At 43.0% G+C, this 21,234-nt stretch overlaps 1 protein-coding gene across 1 annotated transcript in view; it reads right to left on the bottom strand.

Moving 5' to 3' along the window:
* The window catches only part of SLX4IP (SLX4 interacting protein), a 109,842-nt gene that overhangs the window by 74,085 nt on the left and 14,523 nt on the right, over positions 1 to 21,234 (bottom strand). The gene's annotated exons all lie outside the window — the stretch shown is intronic.

Genomic DNA, 21,234 nt, shown 5'->3' with positions numbered 1-21,234 from the left:
AAATGTCCTATTCACTGGCAAGCTGTTATAGTCACGATCCCTAAAATCTGCAAATTAAGCATCATATGTATATAATACACTTTTTTTTTGCTCTCTGAGTTGGTTATTTGTTTGCAGATGTTATCCTTTTCATAGCTTGTGTTGGTTGTTCTACAATGGGTTGAGTTGCCAGGCACTTTTTGATAAAGTTATGTTTTGTTGGAAGATGCTGTGTAGGTGGTCTGTTTCCCATACAGCACAGCATCTTCCAATAAAATGGATAGCACTATCATACACTAAAAACATCTCAAAAATAACCAACAAACAATTATAATCACAGGCATCACTATAGCACACAACTCAACGAAAGCCCCCCAAAACATCTTAAGCAAACCAAACAACCCAATAACTGGAAAAGAAAAAAAACAACAACAGGATTCATCTAAAACATATTGTGTAAGGAATGTAACAGCCATTATGTAAGACAGGCAAGCAGAAGACTAGCAGAGGACATCCATGAACACCAACTAGCAGTCAGAAGACATGATGAAAGCCCTTTAATCTCAGAAGACATGAACAGATTTAACCATAATTTCCACAGATGAATTGTGAACATCCTAGTCCAAGCTAAATCCAAAAATGGTAGAGAATTAGTCTTCAATTGACACCTAGAAATAAATCACATTTTCAGACCTCAAAGGAGACAATAAAAACGCTAAGACGGAAAGAAAAAGACCAGCAGCCAATATCCAGATACACAGAGACTGACACACGCAAACAATCAAGCAGAAAACAATATCCTAATCAAGGAGCTACCAAAGAGAAAATGGGCGTTGGCTTACCTGAACGCCCCTTCTAGGAGAGGGGGAAACGGCGGTCAGGTCTGGGAAAATCCTCTTGTATGCCCAAGGACTGAGTCTGCAATAATTTCTTGTAAGCCCCGCCTCCAGTAGCCGTCCCCCAGCTTTTCAGCGAGGGAATGAATGCAGACTGACATGTCGTCCTGTAATGAGAAAGAATTAATGCTCTCCCACCCCGACGGCTGCCCCCGTTAGTCGGCCGTTCATAATGAAGGGATGGGGCTGACCGCCGTTTCCCCCTCTCCTAGAAGGGGCGTTCAGGTAAGCCAACGCCCATTCTCAATGTCGGCGGAAACGGCGGTCAGGTCTGGGACATACCCAAGCTCGATGTCCTCTAGGGAGGGAGAAGGCCGACTATCTTAGTCCAAATCCTGCCGTACCGCTTGTGGGACCCGTCTTCCAAAGGCAGCGTCAGAGGACGCATATGCGTCCAGCCGATAATGGCGGATGAATGCCGTCGGGGTGGACCAGGCTGCAGCCCTACAAATCTCCTCCAGAGACGTCTGAGTGGCCCAGGCTGCCGATGTAGAGGCACTCCTCGTGGAGTGTGCCGTAATATGTCTAGGGACTGGAATGGCTTGCCGCTCATAGGCAGTGACTATTGTAGCTCTGATCCATCTAGACAGGACCGATTTGCTAACTTTTGATCCTAGGGAGGCAGGCTGGAAAGAAATGAATAGAGCCTCGGTTTTCCGAAATGATGCTGTGCGGAGCAAATAAATATTTAAGGCACGTCGAACATCTAAAGTGTGCCAGGCAAACTCCTGCGGTCGCTGAGGGTTTGGGCAGAAGTTAGGGAGCGTGAGCTCTTGAGTGCGATGAAAAATCGTATTAACTTTGGTAAGGAAAGTTGGGTCCAGGCGCAGGACGACTCTGTCCCTATGAAAAACACAGAGATCTGCGTGGGTTGATACAGCCGAAAGTTCTGAAACCCTGCGTGCCGATGTAATGGCTACGAGGAAGGAAACTTTGAAAGAAAGGAACCGGAGCGACACTTCCCGCAACGGTTCGAATGGAGCCTTGGTCAAGGCAGACAGGACCTTGTGCAAACTCCACGAAGGAAACCGGTGGACTACCGGGGGTCTCACGTTAGAAGCACCCCGCAAAAAGTCTCGCAGAAGGGGTTCCCTGGAGAGGGAATGTGAAGACCCGCAGGTAAGTATCGACGATATCGCAGCGAGTTGTCATTTAAGGGTGTTAGGAGAGAGACCGGACTCGAATCCGTCATGAAGGAATTCCAATACGTGGACGACTGATGCCGAAGTGGCAGATCTGCCCCGGGATTCACACCACGACACGAATGTCCACCAGGTAGCCTGATAAATGCGAGCTGTAGAGTCCCGGCAAGCCGCCTGAATAGTCGGAATAATCTTGGAGGGAACGTTGGCAGAGGCCAGAAGGAGCCGCTCAACCTCCAAACGGCTAGGCAAAGCCATTGGGGGTCGGGGTGTAGAAGGGGGCCTTGACAAAGGGACACTCTGTTCGCTGGAATTCTCCAATGATCCTGAACCGACAATGCGAGGAGTTCCGCAAACCAAGGCCTTCTGGGCCAATACGGGGCCACTAGGATTAATTCGGCCTCCTCCTCTAGCAGTTTGCAGATCACCCTGGGAATCAGGGGAAGAGGAGGGAAAGCGTAAAGGAGGCCCCGAGGCCGTCTGCTGCGGAGGGCATCCACCGCTTCCGATCCCCGGGAAGGAAACCGAGTGAAGAACCTCAGGAGTTGGTGATTGGATGGCGAAGCGAACAAGTCCACCAGAGGCCGGCCAAAACGGGATGAAAGTTCCTCGAAAAGGTCCGGAACGAGAGCCCATTCCGATTGATCGATCAGATTCTGACTGAGAGAGTCTGCCGTAACATTGGTGACCCCCGAAATGTGGGTAGCCCTCAGGGATTTGAGGTGGGATTCCGCCCAACGACCCAGACTGAGAGACTCCTGAAAGAGGGAGAGAGAGTGTGTCCCGCCCAATCAATTTATATGGGCTTTCGCTGTGGTATTGTCCGTTAAAACTAGAATGTCCCGACCTGCAATATGATCTGAGAACTCTAGGAGTGCCAAACGGATGGCTCACAGCTCCAAAAAGTTGATGCTCTGAGAGGCCTCGCGTTCCGACCACTGGCCCTGTGCCATGTGGGATTCCAGGTGAGCTCCCCAGCCGAAGAGGCTCGCATCCGTCATGATGGTCAAACGAGGAGGGTCTCTGAAGAGAGTCCCCTGGGAAATAGCTGAGGACGTCCACCAATCCAAAGATGCGCAAACTTCTGCGGGAAGGGTCACCTTGCTGAGGGAGGAGCTGATGCCGTTCTTCTGATGCGGAAGCAAGAACCACTGAAGGAGTCTGCTGTGAAGACGAGACCAGGGCACAATGTCGAAGGTGGAGACCATTTTTCCCAAGAGTTGAGAGAATAGCAATAAGGGAATGGGGCCCACCCACTGACAATGAGACGCTAAGTTAGAGAGACTGTCACGCCTTTCCTCCGAAAGGAAGACCAGAGATCGCACCGTATCTATTTCCGCCCCCAGATGAACTATGCGGGATGATGGGGAAAGGTGACTCTTATTCCAATTGATAGAAAATCCATGATCCTGTAGGATCTGGACTGTGGTATTCACATCCTGTTTTGCTGATGATATTGAAGATGACATAATTAATATATCGTCCAGGTAGGCCTGAAGCCTAATAGGGACTGTGCGAATGTGGGCCAACAGGACGGACAAGATCTTAGTAAAGGCCCGAGGGGCCGAAGACAGCCCGAAGGGCAAAGCCCTGTATCGGTAGTGTTGACCTTTATAACAAAACCGAAGGAATTTGCGGTGCAAATGGAGGATGGGGATGTGAAGGTAGGCCTCCGTCAAGTCGATAGACGAGAGGAGGTCCCCTGGGCGAAGGCATTCCAGAATGGATCGGAGTGAATGCATTTTAAATTTATGATATGTGATGTGCCGGTTAAGGGACTTCAAATCAAGAATAGCCCTCCAGCCCCCTGACGACTTGCGCACCACAAAGAGGCGAGAATAGAACCCGTGCCCACGTTGATGAGCAGGCACCGGTTGAATGGCCTTTATGGAAACCAGATGGTGAATGGTCTCAGAAACCAGAGCCCTAGTGGTGGGGTTGTGAGACACAGGACAGCGTACGAAAGTGGTCGGAGGGTTGGAGCGAAATTCAAGGGCAAGACCAAATTGGATAGTGTTCCTGACCCAATTATCCGAGGTTGAGTTTTCCCATTGGACATAAAAGTGGGACAGGCGAGCTCCAATGGGAAGATCCGATGCGGGATCACTTAGAGCGTCTAAACGCTCTACCCCGTCCCGCCCGGAAGGGTTTTCTGTTGGGGAATCGAGATCCCTGTCTGACCTGTCCCTCACGAGGTTGGACTCCTCTGGGAGAGAAGGTGTGACTAGGAGGAATAACCTCCGGAGTCAGTTCCACGAAAAGGCTGGGGGCGAGGATATGGTTGATGTCGGAATTCCCCTCTTCGAGAAAGCGATGGCAGTATCTTCCGTTTGTCTTTGGTTTCTATTACTATGGGGTCGAGTGATGATCCAAAGAGGTTGTTTCCCGAGAACGGAGAAGCTGCCAGACGCCATTTACTTCTGGTATCAGCCTGCCAATGTCTGAGCCAAAGGAGTCGGCGGGATGAGACGGCCGAGCCGATGGCCTTGGCTGAGAATCTGGCTGCATTCAAAGTTGCATCGGCGGAGAATTCTAATGCGGCCACAACCTTGTTGATGTCCTGCTGTGACCTGACGTCCGTCAACGGAATCCTGCTATGAAGCTGTCTGATCCATATCAGGGAGGCCCGGTTGAAAAAAGAGGCCGCCGTGGAAGCCCTGACAGCCCAAGCCGAGGCCTGGTGCCCCTTGACAATAGTACGGTCAGCTCTCTTTTCTTCTGGACGAAGAGATTCATCCGCTGGACCCGTGAGACGGGAGGGGGTTATTAAGGCTATGACGGGAGCATCCACTGTGGGCACTTTGAGTAAGTTTTCTATGTCAGGGGCCACATTGTAAAACCTCTTATCCTGGGCATTTGGGTTGGAACTCGATCCTGGGAACTGCCACTGTCGCTGGACCATGTCGACAAAGACTTTTGGAGCCGGGATGGTTTCAGAAATTACAGTGGGTTCTGCAAACAGGTGGCCAGAGGGGTCCTGAGCAGAAGTTGATGCAGATTGGGAGGGTGTGGATACCCCTAAACCAGTGGAAGTCTGAGCTTTGAAGAGGAGGGATCTGAAGAGATGGGGGTTAAATAGACCCACAAACGAGGGCTGGTCTGGGCCCAGCCCTTTGTCATCTGATAGGGCAAGATCCCTGGATTCCTCATCTTCTGAAAGGGATTCTTGGTTAACTGAGTCGGGAGAGTGGTCCCGATGATACTCCTGGCCTGAGTGATGACCCCTAGAGTGAGAGTCATGGGATGGGCGCCTACGCACATTTCCTCTGGTGTGATCCTTAGGGGGCCCTTGCTGGAGGCATTCAGCTACGCTTTGGCGGATGGCCTCGGAGATGAGGAACCCAAATGATTCTGGCAGTTGTTGCTGAGGCAGCTGTGGCTGGGGTGGTCCAGTCATCACAGGCAAGGGGGGAAGCTGCCCAGGCTGAAGATGGACTGAGGATATCTGTTGGTCTGGCAATGATTGAAACAAAGAAGTGGCCTCCACTTGGGCTGGCAAATGTACAGGTAGGGGCAGTTGCCCCAGTGAGGGCTGGAATAGAGGGGCTGCCTCCGGTCTGGTAGGTAAGGGCTGAAACAAAGGAGCAATCTCTGGGAAGGAAGGCAAGGACATAGCCCCAGAGCGATTGGGTGACCATGCTCCTGAACCAGAGAGATTAATTTGTAACAGGGGCTGATCGGAGAGAGTGGAAGAGGCCCTCTGAGGTGATTTATCCCCGTGATTGGGCCTGCTCGTTGTGCCAGACCTCTTAACTGCCTTATCTATAACTTTTTGAATCGCCTTATGGCGGCGCTCCTCAGCCCTAGATTGAGGTTTGGCAGATAAGGGTGTTAGAATAGGAGCCCCAAGAGTGGAAGGGGGAATAACGGCTGCTGAGGAGCCTTCCCCTGGATCGCTAAAATGGCGGCTGCGCTCCTTGCTCTTAGAGCCCTTGGATTTCTTTGGTCGGTTGGCGTCCGCCATTTTACTAGTTAGCCCGCCAAAAACCCGGGTGAAGGGCAAACAGTCCAAATCCAGTGAAGGGATAAGGGAAGATTACTACTCACGACCTCTGCTGTAAATAGATCTGGTCAAAGGGAGAGAAGTGCTGAAAAAAACCTCTCGCCGGGCTAAAAATAACTTCATCTCGCTGGGAACGAAGTTGAGCCGATCGCTAGCCTCGTAGGCTAATGGCGCGAAATTCCCTCTTCTATGTAGGGCAGGGGCTGGTGATTGCCAGCGATAATGCTGAATGTTCAAAAGTCAGGAAGCCCCGATGTCTCCTTTGATCGCTAGCCGACAAAGGCTTCAAGTGCGATCAACTTCGGCGCGGAAGCCTCCAGGCACCTGGGCTAGAAGATCGTTGAATAATTAGTTGCAGCCCGCCCGCTGTGAAGATCAACAGCGAGCTGTCTGGTTGCACTTCAGGGCAAGCCCGTGGTCGCAAATCCAGATGAGAATGCCGGATCGGCTAATTAAGCTGAGAGAGAGCCGGCCGCCAGCGGAGTCGGCCTAAAAGCCCTTTCGCACTGGAATGATAAAAAAAAACAAAACCAAAAAACCCCCGATGGTTTAACTATTACAAGGGAACGAAGCACTAGACGACACGTCTGGTCCCAGCAGTGACCAAGTCGAAAAGCTGGGGGACGGCTACTGGAGGCGGGGCTTACAAGAAATTATTGCAGACTCGGTCCTTGGGCATACAAGAGGATTTTCCCAGACCTGACCGCCGTTTCCCCCGACATTGAGAATCACAGCCACTTCGACACTGGCAAGGAAAGCTACTGTAAGTAAATAGGGAACAAACTTCACATTCTCTAGCACTGATTATGTTACCTAGTTGGATAATGAAATACGTGCAAGCAAACAACCAAGCTTGGAGAGCACCAAGGATTGCATGGTGCAAATGAATTACAAATACTCTCTTCTGATGGAATATTTCTAGTAATTCATTAATAAAATCTGTCCCCTTTCAGTCTGTTTTTTTCAAAGAAAATGTCATTTTGAATAAGCCTTGGAAACAGCAGATATGAGAAATACATTCCCAAAGAACCCCATGCAACACTAGTGAAGCTTTCCACAGCCCTTCTGGCTCAAACATTTCCCATAACCTCAATGCATCCCAAAGACTAAGCATTTATTTGAGATATTTATGCCTGAAAACAAGCATCTGCGTTTATATAAAGATACTGTTGAACAAATACATATTATTGGAAGATTTTGAATCTGTCCCCTGGCTTAAGAGCAGATTTCTGTAAAAGATGCGGGTATCAAACAAGTATATCATTTACAAATGACATTTAAGAAAATCGCCAGGATATAGATTGTTAACAACAGTTGACTCAGGAAAGCATGCTAAATTACCCTAGAATTAAATCCCTCTGGCATTATGCCTTTTTTTCCCTTTTCTTTGTTCCTTTAGGAGAAGCTGATTCAGTCTGCCAGAATGGAAAAATAACCAAAATTCTGAGGTTAACTCTTATCTGATTTTCAAAGGACAAAATTGTCCAGCACTCAAGCAAACATATCACATTGTTTATATATATTAAGGTCAAATACTATACACACTAGAAAATCGTTGGAAGATTTGGTTATTTTTTTGAATTGTGATATGGAGAACAATGCTACCCTCCCACCCACAAACTTTTTCCTCCCTACTTTGTTCTGTGCACTATAGTCATTCCCTCTCTCTCTAAAAAGGGGGTCTCCAGCCTCTTAGCTCTCTCATTTTGGGCCCTTCTCCCTTTCACTTTCCCAGACTTTTTGCCACCCAGCAAGATGGAGCAAGAACAAACAGCAAAATATATATTCAGTTTGACGATATGTACTTCAGTAAACACATAAACGTGCACTCGAGACATAAACCTAGCATGAGTATGTTGCAAAATGTAAGATTTCTGGTATACTTTATTGCTACAAATCAAACCAGTTAGGGTAAGATGACTTTGGAAGAGATCCTGCACACGATTACATTGAGTAAGAATAGAGGATCATAGATATATTCCAAAATCTATTTCATTCTATCCCGTGGAGAACCAAAAGTGCAACATTCTTTTGAAAACTTTGAAAACCACAATGATTTTTTTGAATATCTAGTTCATAGAAATTATTAACTGGCACCGAAGTGGCCCAAAGGCTTTATGAGTTGAAAGGAATGTGTTTATTAAGTATCTAATTGTGCTAAACATCCATTTATAAATGCAGACCTAAAGACACTCAATTAAAAGGAAGACCCCTTGAAACTGACTATCTGGCCTTTTCAAATAGCTGTTACACAGAAAAGCTTGACTATTAACATAGATAGAATTTCCTATTCTTCCCTACTCCTATGGGCATTTCCATACTATTCCACAAGTCTATGGTCTACCCATAAGACTACACTATTAACATAGATAGAATTTCCTATTCTTCCCTACTCCTATGGGCATTTCCATACTATTCCACAAGTCTATGGTCTACCCATAAGACTACACGACACACCTATGATCTGTGAATCTGTGATCTACACGGGTGATGGTGAGGAAACTGCACAGGATGGATTCAAAGATCTTTGAACTTTGAGGTATCTACTTTGCTCAGAGGATTGTCTACAATTAGAAGCCACCATTTGATACAAAATCTTCTTTTGAAAGAAAATCTCTCCACCATATATAGGATTAAGATCCATTCTTGCACATAGGCGTGAAAATTAATTTTTTTAAAGAAATTATTTGTTTTATCCCACTTAGCAAGCCATTTGTCACAAGAAATTCTATTAAAAATCCTTGAATATTAAAAAGTTTCATGCAGGACGAAACAATACTTCCTAAGATATAGCCAATTGTTAAATAATTCAATACAGTACAATACAATACAATACAATTACATGGAAGAAGAAAAGATGAAAGAGGTCCCTTATGTAGAAAAGCTTGTAAAATAACCTCTCTCAAGTATGTGTGCACATTTCTATATACCATACTCACTATATATTTACATAGTCCCATTGTATTCAAATTAACAAGCATAAATTTCTAGTTACTATAGCAATAGAAACTAGAGTTCCCCACCATGCTTCTTACAGAGTTCTTCTGTGGACTAAAGGGAGTAGATTTCTAGGCATATATACAATGGTTGTACTAGTAATAAGAAAGTGTAGCTAACTGATATGGCAATACCAGGGAATAGTAGAATAGAAGAAAAGAATTGGAGAAGATGTAAAAATCAAAATTGAAAGATTATGTCATAATCTGGTCATAGCAGCATACTGTGTGCCATAAAAAAAAAACACTGGACCACGCTTAAATCTGTACCTTGACAAAACTTCCTTCTGTCAATTACAAAAGGCCACATTACTACTTGGATCTTCACATATTCTATGACGATACATTACGACTTGGTTTTTTGGAAGAACTCAATGCTTATGAAGGCCGACAGCTAAAGAACTGGCAGTTATAATTTCACATTCTTCTGTATATAACAATAACAAGATCTCAGAGATCGTGCTTGAGAAGGAGACCCAGACGGTCTGCCCTCACCCTACCTATACAGGATAGAGGCCACGTACCATTATTCCAGAATTCATTGCAGCTGCTCCCAAAATGGCACTGGGATAATACCACACAGCTTTTGTGTAGGAAAGCCACAGCGGAGCACTTGCTTCCCAAAGGAGTTCTATGGAAAAGATAAGTGATTGAGCTGTGTTGAAGTGGGGTGAGGGGAAAGGAGAATCTGGGAAGCAAGTCCAAAGCCTGCGGGCACCCAGTGGGGCAGAATGGGTGGGGAAGGTAGACTGGGGTGTGTGTGCTGCAGCATCTCTGCAGTCTGTCATATTAATCAATTTTTATTACGGTCACAGATCAGCACAAAAGTTAAACATTAAAACAAAACAAGACTGAACAGAACTGAACAGGACGGGACAGGGTGTAGTAACATATTACAATTGATGGTGAAATCATCAGTGGGTGACCAAGGTCTGCCTAATTTTACAGACAAAGGAGCAAAACTTAGCTATGTTCAAAGAAGCTGTATAACACTCATCCAATAATAGTAATTGTACTTACAAGAAACCCGAATTCCCACGGTACTTTAATCAGGTGAGGGTTTATAAAATGAGTCCGTGAGTCCCTATAGAGGAGGCAGTATAACAGGAGATGAGTTGTAGTTTCAGTGGCCCCTTGTCCATAGGGGGAACAGTCTCAGTTCTCATATGGAACTTTTTTATATCAGCCTTCCAAAACTGCTGTGGGCTGAGCATTACAACACGCTAGAGTTAATGCCCTTGCAGTCAGTCATAAGTGTGAGTGGATTGACAAGTTCTCAAATTTTGTTAATGTGAATGCGAGGGCATTGCAGTGGCTGTAACTTTGGGCAGGGGTGGTTCGCGTCTTCATTCAGCGCCATGATTTTGTTGCTGAACCAACAGTTATAAGCCGGGGGCTACCTATATACCATTTGCAGAAGAAGCACTGAACTGAAGAAACTCCAAAGATGTTTCCAGAACACATGTGCTACACGCCTTCATTTGAGACAGATTTTCAGTTCCTTACAATAATTTATATTTAGCAGGCAAATATAGCTGAGTAATCTGTCACAGTGAAGTGTCTCATACAACAATTATTGCATAATAAGTTTCCTTCCACCACCCAGGGCCTTTGAACTGTATAGGATCACAATTCATAGAATTCCTATGGAAGATGGAATTCTGCAAGTTGTAGTTCAATACGTCTCAAAGTCTCCAGGTTGGGAATGACTGAATTAGGCCTTTGATGGATGACAAATTTAGTTAAACTACTAATAATGAAGTAAAATATAAAATGAATTTATGTCTATTAAGAGTCAGCTGGTCATTGCTCAGCATTACAAAGAGGCTTCCCCAGAAATCATGAGTCATAATGCTTGCTAAATAAAACATCAGATGTGGAAATGAAGTTTGAAAATCTTTTTACACAGTCATGTTTTGCTTAAGAATGATTTTATTAATGATGTGTAAGAACATCATGATAGTTACAGAAGTAAAATCAAATTCGCTTCCTCTTCACACAAATAAATTAATGTTGCTAATTCAAGTGAGTAAGAAAACAGTCAGGAGAAAATGTTAATAACAGAAAGGAAGTCCAGATAGAGGAACTGCAAGCTGGCTGTAATGATTTTCCCCCTTAGTGTCAATTTCTTTCATCACTTTCAAGAACTGAACTGTTAAAATGTATGGTTGCAAATAAAGGTACTAAATACTGCAAAAATGTTATTTTCATCGGTTATCTGCTTTTCACGTATTTTTCTTTCTCAGATTCTAAGAAATGGTCTCTGAACCATGGTTTAAGAGAACATCACAATATAATGGCTCTAATAATGCAGAAATATGGCTTTGATTTTAGTGCATGAGCCTCAGAAGCTCCCTCCCTTCTCCATTTCCAAAACAGCTATAAATGAATCACTTGTGTTATCAGCTAACTAAATGTTTAATCTGGGACAAACTTTGGGTAATTACGGATTTTCAAAATAACCCAAGATTATTTGTTCATTTAGATCTTTATACAATAAAAAAATGAAAGGGATGAAGTTCTCAAATATGCAAAAGTTATTTTATGATCTTAATAGTAACAGAAAGTTACCTAAATTTCAGTAGATTATAAGCTTTCTAATTCTAATACTTTCCCATTCTTTGTGCCTCTTTAAAGTAATACATAGGCAACATTAATCAAAGTTGAGCCTAATTCAAAAGCAATGACAAGCCACAGTTTGGTTTAAATGAAAGCAAAAATCTTCTGATTTGCTTCTCACAGCCATGTAAAAATGGATAGTTGGGTGTCTATGACTCTAAATGATGATGTACCTTGGCTTCATATGAACACTGGGTGAGTGTGGCTTCCTTCTCATATCAATGCAAGTTTTATTTTAACAATAAACTATGTTTAAAACACCATTCACTGAAAGATGACAATTTTTTTCATATAGCTTTTATTACATAAAGCAAACATGGAAAACAATGATGATTTAGACACCATTTGACTGAAGAATGACTCCAATGCCATTATATTAACCCAATTCTGTTTAAAGGTATAAACCAGTACTTTGAGGGCTTAAATAAAACCTTGATGAAACATCTTCACTAAAGGCTGCTTCCCAAAAAATTCAGTCTCTCTCACACATACACACTCAATGCATTCACTTCCTCGCGGAATGGTGATTTGATAGCCAGAAGCAACTAGTCTATATTCATATGGTCAGAATTGTTTAAACATTGACCTCAGCCATCTACATACATATAGTTTTCACACAGCAAGATGACATCTAAAATGTTCCTCAACCATATAAAAGACGAGTCCATGTCCTCTGCTATTCTTCCCTAAGGAATCAACATAGAGGCACTCAATTCCTGTCACTGATGGGAGATTTAATGGGGGTTATTCCCCTTTTCTTCTTCTTGAGAGAAAAATGGGCACTTGGAGAAGCCTTGAATCAAGTTTTTCAAAGCAAGCTTACAAACAGCATAATTCAACCAAGGCCCAAAGGTTTTAGATCAGTAATCATGAACCAGATATACCATACAGGACCATTTACAGAAAGGCTTCTTTTAATCTCAACCTTATTTCTCCATGGCAGTGACCCTTTAGCTGTCTTGTTCAGCCTCCCATGAAGTTACAAGCTAAAACTGGGAAAAGCAACTTTCATAAGCAACTTTAAATCTTTTGACTGAGGGAATGCTCCCCCTCAAGGATTAAAGGGTTACAAAACTAAAGTAAAACAAGATATGTAACCCCAATCACTTTGACAGCAGAAGTCTCAAAGACATTTCAATGGTGTCCAACAGTCTCATTTACCCAGGTGACTACTGTATTTTAATAAACTAATAACTGGGTGGGTTGGAGAAAGATAGATAGATGGAAAGATGCATGGAGGGACAGAGAGAGAAATAAGGAGGTAGAGATACTAACATACTACAAAGTCAAATAACAACCCCATATGTCTTAAAAGGTGGCTTACTTGCTTTAAAGAGGGCTTATCTGTCCAAAATACAGGGGGAGAAAATGAGCAGAACAACCAGGAGCAACCTGATCAGTTCCCTTCGGGTAAATAGGTGCTATCACTGACATGTTATGAAAGAGACAATTTGTCTTTCAAAATTTTGGAAATCTCCCAACTGCCTGTAAACTAATAGAAAAAGCTATTTTCTTCACAATTCAGAAAGCCCAATTCAAATCAGATAAACCCAAGAAAATCATTAACTGTATGAAGTTTTAAGCTTGTTAGGTGTCAGATCAAGTTACCAACCAGAAAGACAAAAGTGGATTTTGGCAGCTAAATGATCAAAACACAAATGACAAAAAAATTACTACAATCAAACTTGAAAAGAGGAAGGAAAATACAATAGGATAACAGGCAAAGGATGCCCTTTGCTTGGTATTTAAAGGAGCCAAGTTGTAATCTCAAACACTTCTGCAGTTTGCGTGCATCCTGGCTTAACAGTGGCCAAGTTCAATGATAGGAATCCAAAAGATAGAAAAAGCACACTACCTGGCAAGGGAACAATTTCTCAGGGGAACAAACCGGGAAGTTAGGGAATGAGGAGATAATTCCAGTTTTATTAGGAGTTGACTTTAAAGCCTCCAAGAGAATGCCCTAAGGAAGTGCAGAGAACTCAAAAACTTGTTTTTGTGGGAGAACATTTCATATGTCAGATTGTAATTACTGCTATCACTGTCATCAGAGATCGCAAGAGCGCCTTCTTGGGTTAAGCAAGAGTCTGTTTAATAGGGTGGAAGGAGGCAGGGAGAGAGAGTGCCAATAGCATTTCCTCGGGGGAGGGGGGCAGCAGAGAGCAACCTACACAGCCCTCTTTTGACAACAGTACAAAGATGAAAAACTGAAGGGGACGCAGGGAAAACTACTGTACATTATTTTTAACATGGGGCTCCAAAGACCCCCACTGAGGAATCTCAAGAACTCACAGACAATTTTATTTATTGGTTAGGGTAAGTCATCATAAAAGATCTATGCAGTTTTAAATTAAATGCAGTGATCCCTTGACATTAAAAAATTGTTCCACCAAGGGGGGGGGGGAAATGGAAGGGTTATTCCAGATTTAAAAAGTTCATTTTACATTCCCTATCTCGCTATGGGAGCTCCAAGCCAATCTAATGAACCCAGAAGAAAGTCCCACTGGATGTAACAGTGCTTATTCTAGAGAAAGCACATACAAGGTTGCAGCTTCAATCCACATTATTCCAACACCGGTTTCTTTTACAATGTTATTAGATGTTATCATATATGTTCTCTAGTATAGAGTATTGCTTTTCTAAGGCTTCCCAGTCAATGTTAATTTATCTTCACAGCATTTTACTAATGCCAACCTCACCTTTGAACTTATTTAATAGAGCTATACTACTTATTTCATTCATGTTTGCTCATATTCAGCTGAACAAGGTGTGTTTAGTTATTAGATTTCTACCCCAATTTTATTTCAGGGACTTAAACCAGGACACACTGTGCTCACTTCACCTCACTTTCTTCACCTCAATCACTCTGTATCGTGGAGAGAGAATAAACGATCTAAGGTAGCTGAGGACAGACTAGCAAATTGGATCTTCTTTCTCCAAGTCTATCTCTTAACCGTCCTTCACTTTGCATCCCATTCCATCCAAAAAGGCAATAAAATTATCGAAGTCAGCCTCTCAGGAAAAAAAAACTAAAGTAAAACTCAGTAAAATAAAACTTTTCTCATTGAATGTAGTATTAATTTTCAACCCAAGGTTTGGAGATTAAAGCTCAAATGTAGATCAACTACTCCCTCTACAGAAAATATCGCACTACAACATCAGGAAAATGATCTGAAATCCTTTGGGACCTTCTAATAAGATACATGTGCTCTACTGAAGTAAAGCTATTAAGTCCGTAGGTGTTCTTCTCTTCCTAAATTACATTGGAAACTGCTGAGATGTAAATAGATGAGCCAATGAATTTTCCAGAGCTTTCCAAACAGTTCTGAGGGAAAACATGTTAGATAATATATTATCAAGCAGAATCCATGACTTGCACAGAAAACAAAATCTGAATTTTAATTTGAAATCAAGCATATTATCACTGAAACTAGCATCGATTTATCATTTAAAATCTGTTTGATATAATATTCTCTCAGCTGTTTTGGCAACCAAAGAGTATTCAAAATATAAATCCTTCATAAAAAGTTTAGATTGTGAAATATCAAGAAAAAACCAACCATGACTTCAATGGGAGAAAGGGAATTGGGATCACAGCCAGACCACTGTGGGAGAGCAGTTTGTAAACCTCAGGAGGGGGAGTGGCAGGATTGTGAAGAGTCCCGGGTCCAATTTGTGATATTACTCATAAGATATGTTGATAATATTGTGGAAGTAGGATACTATATGAGGAGTAGCAGAGAAGAGTGCTTCTGTGTGTTGAGTAGGGACCTATGTGAGACCACAAAGTTGGATAAAGTGTAAAAACAGCCAGTGACAACCATGCATATCTAGAAAATGTTGACGTTTCTCCACAAGGAAAGAGAAGAAAAACTGTTCGTTTTTATAATCTAGTGAATCCTAGGAAAACTGCATGCATATATATATATATATATATACATAAATTCCATTCTGATTGAAAGGGGCTGTTTTCAAATAAATACACATAGAATTTTACCACAATAGTAGATAACCCATGATCCGCTGGGTCATCATTTCAAAGATATTCCCCTACTAAACAGAGAAATAGAATGACCATCAGAGGCCATAAAATCAGTGAGAGTGGGAGCAGCTTCCACCTGGCTTCCCCATTGACTTTGCTTGTGGGAAGCCGGCAAGGGAGAGTTGGAAATCTCCCTCCCTCCCTATATAATAGGGATAATAAGTAAGAATTTGTAATAATAAATAAAATAAATAAATAAGTAAGAATAAACAATAAATGTAAGTAATTATTTAGTAAGTAAGGATGGAGATGTTAAGAGATACCAAATGATGAAATAATGATTCTCTTCAAAATAAAATCTGTGGGTGGAATTATGTCATTTATTTTAATATTTTAAAATAAATCTCATTTTGTGGAAGTCATACTGAGGACATATTAAATAAACCTGTCGAGGAAGCCACTGTTCTGCTTACACTATTGCTGCCTAAATAAATTGAGGTGTGGGATCATTGGTGGTCTCTGAGCTTGGCTGTTTTCTTGCAGACCATCCAACTAGGTAATATCATCAGTGTTAGACTGTGCTTAATTGGGACATAAATTCTACGAATGTCTGAATTTCTACATTGAACTACAAGTCCACACAAGTTTGCTGACCAACAACTATAAGAGTTTCTGGACTTTCAATACAGAACGATTGGTAGTCACAAGGTTCCAAAGAAATCAGGTTTCCATCATACTAACATTTCTTCTTACATCATTCCTCTCATCATATGAGGTAGATTTCTTTCGTATGACTCAGTGGTCTGCAAGCCACAACATGGTTTGGAGCTCTGCCATAAAATTAGCTCATCACTTCTGGGGATCTCCTTGGTGGAAATTAAGGTAGCAGCTCATAAACAAGACCAAACGTTGACAGATCAATAGATTGTCCTACCTTTTTATCAAGAGTGTTGATAGATAACCACAGTTTCAATATCATGCAATCAAAGCTTTATTCATTCTCACTAGTGACCCAGAGGCACTTGAGAACCATGGAGCAAAAGTCTTGAGGGGCAAATGTTAATTACCATTTGATGTGGGTAAGCTTATATCATACTTTAAACTATAGTGAGTGGCCTATGACCCCATTTTCAATGAATTGGACAGAAGTTAGACATGGAAACTGCTAGAGATTAAGAGTTTAAAAACTGCACATGTGAAATTTTGAAAAATCTTTGGAAGCTGCCTAAAACCAAAGCAAAAGCAAGCAAGTTTTTTTTCTTTCCAAACTCCGACAAAGTTTTCTTTAGCAAGAAGTACTGAGGTGGATTTCCAACAATTGAACATTTTAGAATCAATATCTCCCCATCAAGTACATCAAGTTGGAAACTTTCTGCTTTTCTTTCTATAGACTGTCTGTGAAACAGCAAGGAGATGGGTCTTTTGAGTGATAACAGAAGTTTGCAATTGACTCAGCCACCTGAATCTTCAGCAGTCTGGGAACTGGAACTAGATTAACATCTAAAAAATCCGCGCAATAATAAATTCTCACAGCCATGCATTTGTTATCTTGCTCTGGTAGTAAACATAACTATATTTTTAGAAGTACCTGTAATGTCATCATTGGAAATGGAATTCTTTATTGGCCAAGCGTGATTGGACACACAAGGAAATTGTCTTGGTGCATACGCTCTCAGTGTACATAAAAGAAAAGATACATTCGTCAAGAATTATAAGGTACAACACTTAATGATAGTCATAGGGAAACACTCAACAGTCTTAAGGATGCCAGCAACAAGGTTACAGTCATACAGTCATAAGTGGGAGGAGATGGGTGATAGGAACGATGAGAAGATTAATAGTAATGCAGACTTAGTAAATAGTTTGACAGTGTTGAGAGAATTATTTGTTTAGCAGAGTGATGGCGTTCAGGAAAAAACTGTTCTGGCGTCTAGTTGTTCTGGTGTGCAGTGCTCTGTAGCATTGTTTTGAGGGTAGGAGTTGAAACAGTTTATGTCCAGGATGTGAGGGGTCTGTAAATATTTTCACAGCCCTCTTTTTGACTCGTGCAGTATCCAGGTCCTCAATGGAAGACAGGTTGGTAATAATTGTTTTTTCTGCAGTTCTAATTATCCTCTGAAGTCTGTGTCTGTCTTGTTGGGTTGCAGAACCAAACCAGACAGTGACAGAGGTGCAGATGACAGACTCAATAATTCCTCTGTAGAAGTACATATTTGTATAGAATAGAATAGAATAGAATAGAATAGAATAGAATAGAATAGAATAGAATAGAATAGAATAGAATAGAATAGAATTTTTTATTGGCCAAGTGTGATTGGACACACAAGGAATTTGTCTTGGTGCATACACTCTCAGTTACATAAAAGAAAAGATATGTTCATCAAGGTACAACATTTACAAGTTTTAAATACAGTCAAGTGAGAAAATATAAATGCCAGTTGGGTTGCTCTACCCGCTATCTTGCAATGACTTAATTACATTAAATGCAAACTTAAATTAAATGATTCAAGCCGCTAACTACTGCTAATCCACTAAATATAATAGACATATTCTGAAATAAATCACTTTGCAAGTTCAAAATCCAAGAACTTCCATACTACAATAACTTTACAATGCCAATACCAGTTGTAAGGAAAAAGTAAGATGTAGTCAACAAGGAGTGAATGAAATGCGCCATACTCATAGGAATGCTCCCAAGTATTTCCCTTGTTAACATAATGGGGACTGGATGTCCTCAAGTTTTCCTACTGATTTACTTAACAATTAGTAAAATTATATAATGGTAGAAAGTATTAATACTCAAGATCACCAGCATGCTTCTTTCGAGGATCAAGCTAGATAGAGTAGAGGTGTCAAACTCAAGGCCCGTGGGCTGAATCTAGCCCTCAGGATGCTGAGAATTGCCCTGTGCGGCCACCCTGGAAACAGCGAAGGCCTGGCCCACAATGCCTCTGCCAGCGAAAACGGAGTTCGGGAAGGCCGCATGTGGCCCTCCCAGGCTCCGTTTTCACTGGCATCGCAGCTGAAAACGGGGCTTGGGAGCCCATTTTCACTGGCAGAATGCTCGGGCCACCACAGGCACCCTGGACATGAGTGACAACAAGCTGCCCACACTTACCCTGGACACCACCCCCTCCGATCCCCCCCCTCCGAGGTCAAACACAACCCTGATGTGGCCCTCAATGAAATCGAGTTTGACACCCTGGGCTAGAGTATATCTGAACAGCATAAATATAAACTTTAATATTTAACTATGAGATGCTAACAGAAGAGTTAAGGTAACAGTATCTGCTATCTCATTAAAGGCTGCAAAAGGAGACATGAAGGATTGCATACAGCCTTTAGTAAAGTAATACAAATTGACCACCCATTGTGCAATTACTCCCAAGACAATAAAAATCAAGTGTTCTCTGAAAGATTTACACAGCTGACATGGGAAAACTGCACAAGGAGAACAGAGACTTTATTCAAATAGCTAAACTTAATGGCTGTCTTTTCATGGGATATTTTTGCTTGCAAAAACATTATTTGAAAATGACAAAACATTCAGCTGCAAGCAAAGATGCTTTTCACATGCAGAAAGGCATGTTCATCTCATGAGCCTCCACAGCCAAAGCAGGGGAGGGCCGTCAAATTTTAAAAAGCACTCTTTTGTACAAGTGTCATAACGTTGCACAAACGTAGGTTAATGGTGGAGCTTGTATTATGATGTGACAATATGCTTTTATCACTCTGACAAAACCTCTACAGCAGGGCTGTCAAACTCAAGGCCTGGGGCCCAGATCCGGCCCGTGGGGTGCTTAGATCTGGCCCACAGGACTGCCCTGGAAACAGCAAAAGACCAGCCAGTGCTGTCAAGCCTGGAAGCCATCTTTTGCATTGGGCCTTCAGGCCTGCCACATTTCCTACTGTGGGGAAACTGGGAGGGGGAGATTGTATATAGAGTTTGGGTGATATATAGTCATAATAACATTATTTTCTCTAAGAGTCAAGGACATCTTGCCCTGCACCTGGAGGGTTGGAACTGGATGGTCTCTCCAGTGGGGACAGTGCTTTGACTGGGCCATATGATGGATTTGTGGGTGATGGGCAGGGACTTGGACTTTCTGTTGGGGGGGACGGGGGGGGGGAAACTTGGAAGCTTTCAGATTCAGGTTTTCCCAGATGTTGCAATATGACATCTCTAATAAAATGGAAGTTTGAGGAACTTCAAGCCTCGGAGTTTTCTTTCATTGGGGGTGTTACTTGGAACTCTGACATTAACTCGAATCTGACATGTGGTGCCTCTGCCAGCGAAAATGGGCTTGTGAACTCTGTTTTCGGCTGCAATGGCCTCCTGCAATCCTCTGCCAGCAAAAATGGAGCTGTTCTGTTTCCCTCCCCCCAATACTCCCAGCAAAGAGTCAGTCAGAGGCCTTCTTTTCTCCTTTTATTTACATAGATACATGTCCTGGCCACGTCTACCCACGGGCCTGCCAAGTTTCTGGAGATAACGAGGAAATTATAGATAAGGCCAGAATTACTCACGAATATATTCTTCCCTCCATTGAGACAGTTAGCCCGCGCCAATTCATTGCTTTGTCCAAGACAAAAAACCAGGAAGTCCCGCCTCCTATTTATAGTCTCTGCAGATGTCACTGCATGACAATTATGACTTGGCTTTGTCCCAACTCTTCCGCTGCTGCGCACGCCGGTCACGCCTGCGCAGTCTTGCATCACTCCAAAACTGTTCTTGGGGCGTTGCCAAATCAGAAGAAGGCTCCAGGGAATCAGGCTTTGCCGGCCCCTCCTCCTCCCTTTGAGTGGGTGCCAGGGAGGGAAAGGGCTCAAGAGAAGCAGGGCTGGCCAGGTCTTCTCCCTCACTTTCTGAATCATCCGAGTCCAGGAGTCCGGGTCCAGGAACCTGGGTCACAACAGGAGCTCACCAGCCTGTTTCCTCTGGCAGAGCACTCGGGCCACCACAGGCACCCCCGACACAAATGATGTTGAGCTGGCCATGCCCACCTCAGCCACACCCACTCTGGCCCCGAGGTCAGACACAACCCTGATGCGACCCTCAATGAAATTGAGTTTGACACCCCTGTTCTATAGTCTGTGGACTTCTCTAAATCAATACAGGGAATCCTTGGGTTAATTGGGGCCAGAATTTTGGTCACTAAGTGATGCAAAACATCAATGACTACATCACTTAGCGATGGCAATCCTTGCACTCCTTATTGCTATTATTAGGCAAGGATTGTGGATTGTTAAGTGAGGACCTCCTCGCAACTTCCTGCCGGCTTCCCAAAAGCAAAGTCAGTGGAGAAGTCAGCAGGAAGTTGCATATCCCAGGCATCTCACAAGTAGGGGGCTGGGCAGATAGAAGGTTGCTGCCTGATGAGCAAGGGCACGCAAGGGGACATGGCGGGCCAGTGCAGAGCAAGTACTACAGGGCCAGGGGTGGCTGCCACCAGGTGCATGAAGGTAAGCTGCTGACTGCTGCCAGTATGGGAGACTTGCATGCTCCTCAGGGGAAAAAGTCACAAGACTGTGAACAAATTACTGGACCAACCTGTGACCTTCCCTGCTAACTTCCCATTGACTTTGCTTGTGGGAATCTGCAGAGGTCAGAAATGGTGAT

This window comes from Ahaetulla prasina, chromosome 1 (assembly GCF_028640845.1).
Source record: "Ahaetulla prasina isolate Xishuangbanna chromosome 1, ASM2864084v1, whole genome shotgun sequence".
NCBI lineage: Eukaryota > Metazoa > Chordata > Lepidosauria > Squamata > Colubridae > Ahaetulla > Ahaetulla prasina.
Note: the sequence above shows the minus strand (reverse complement) of the source record. Positions and strands in the feature narration are given on the sequence as shown.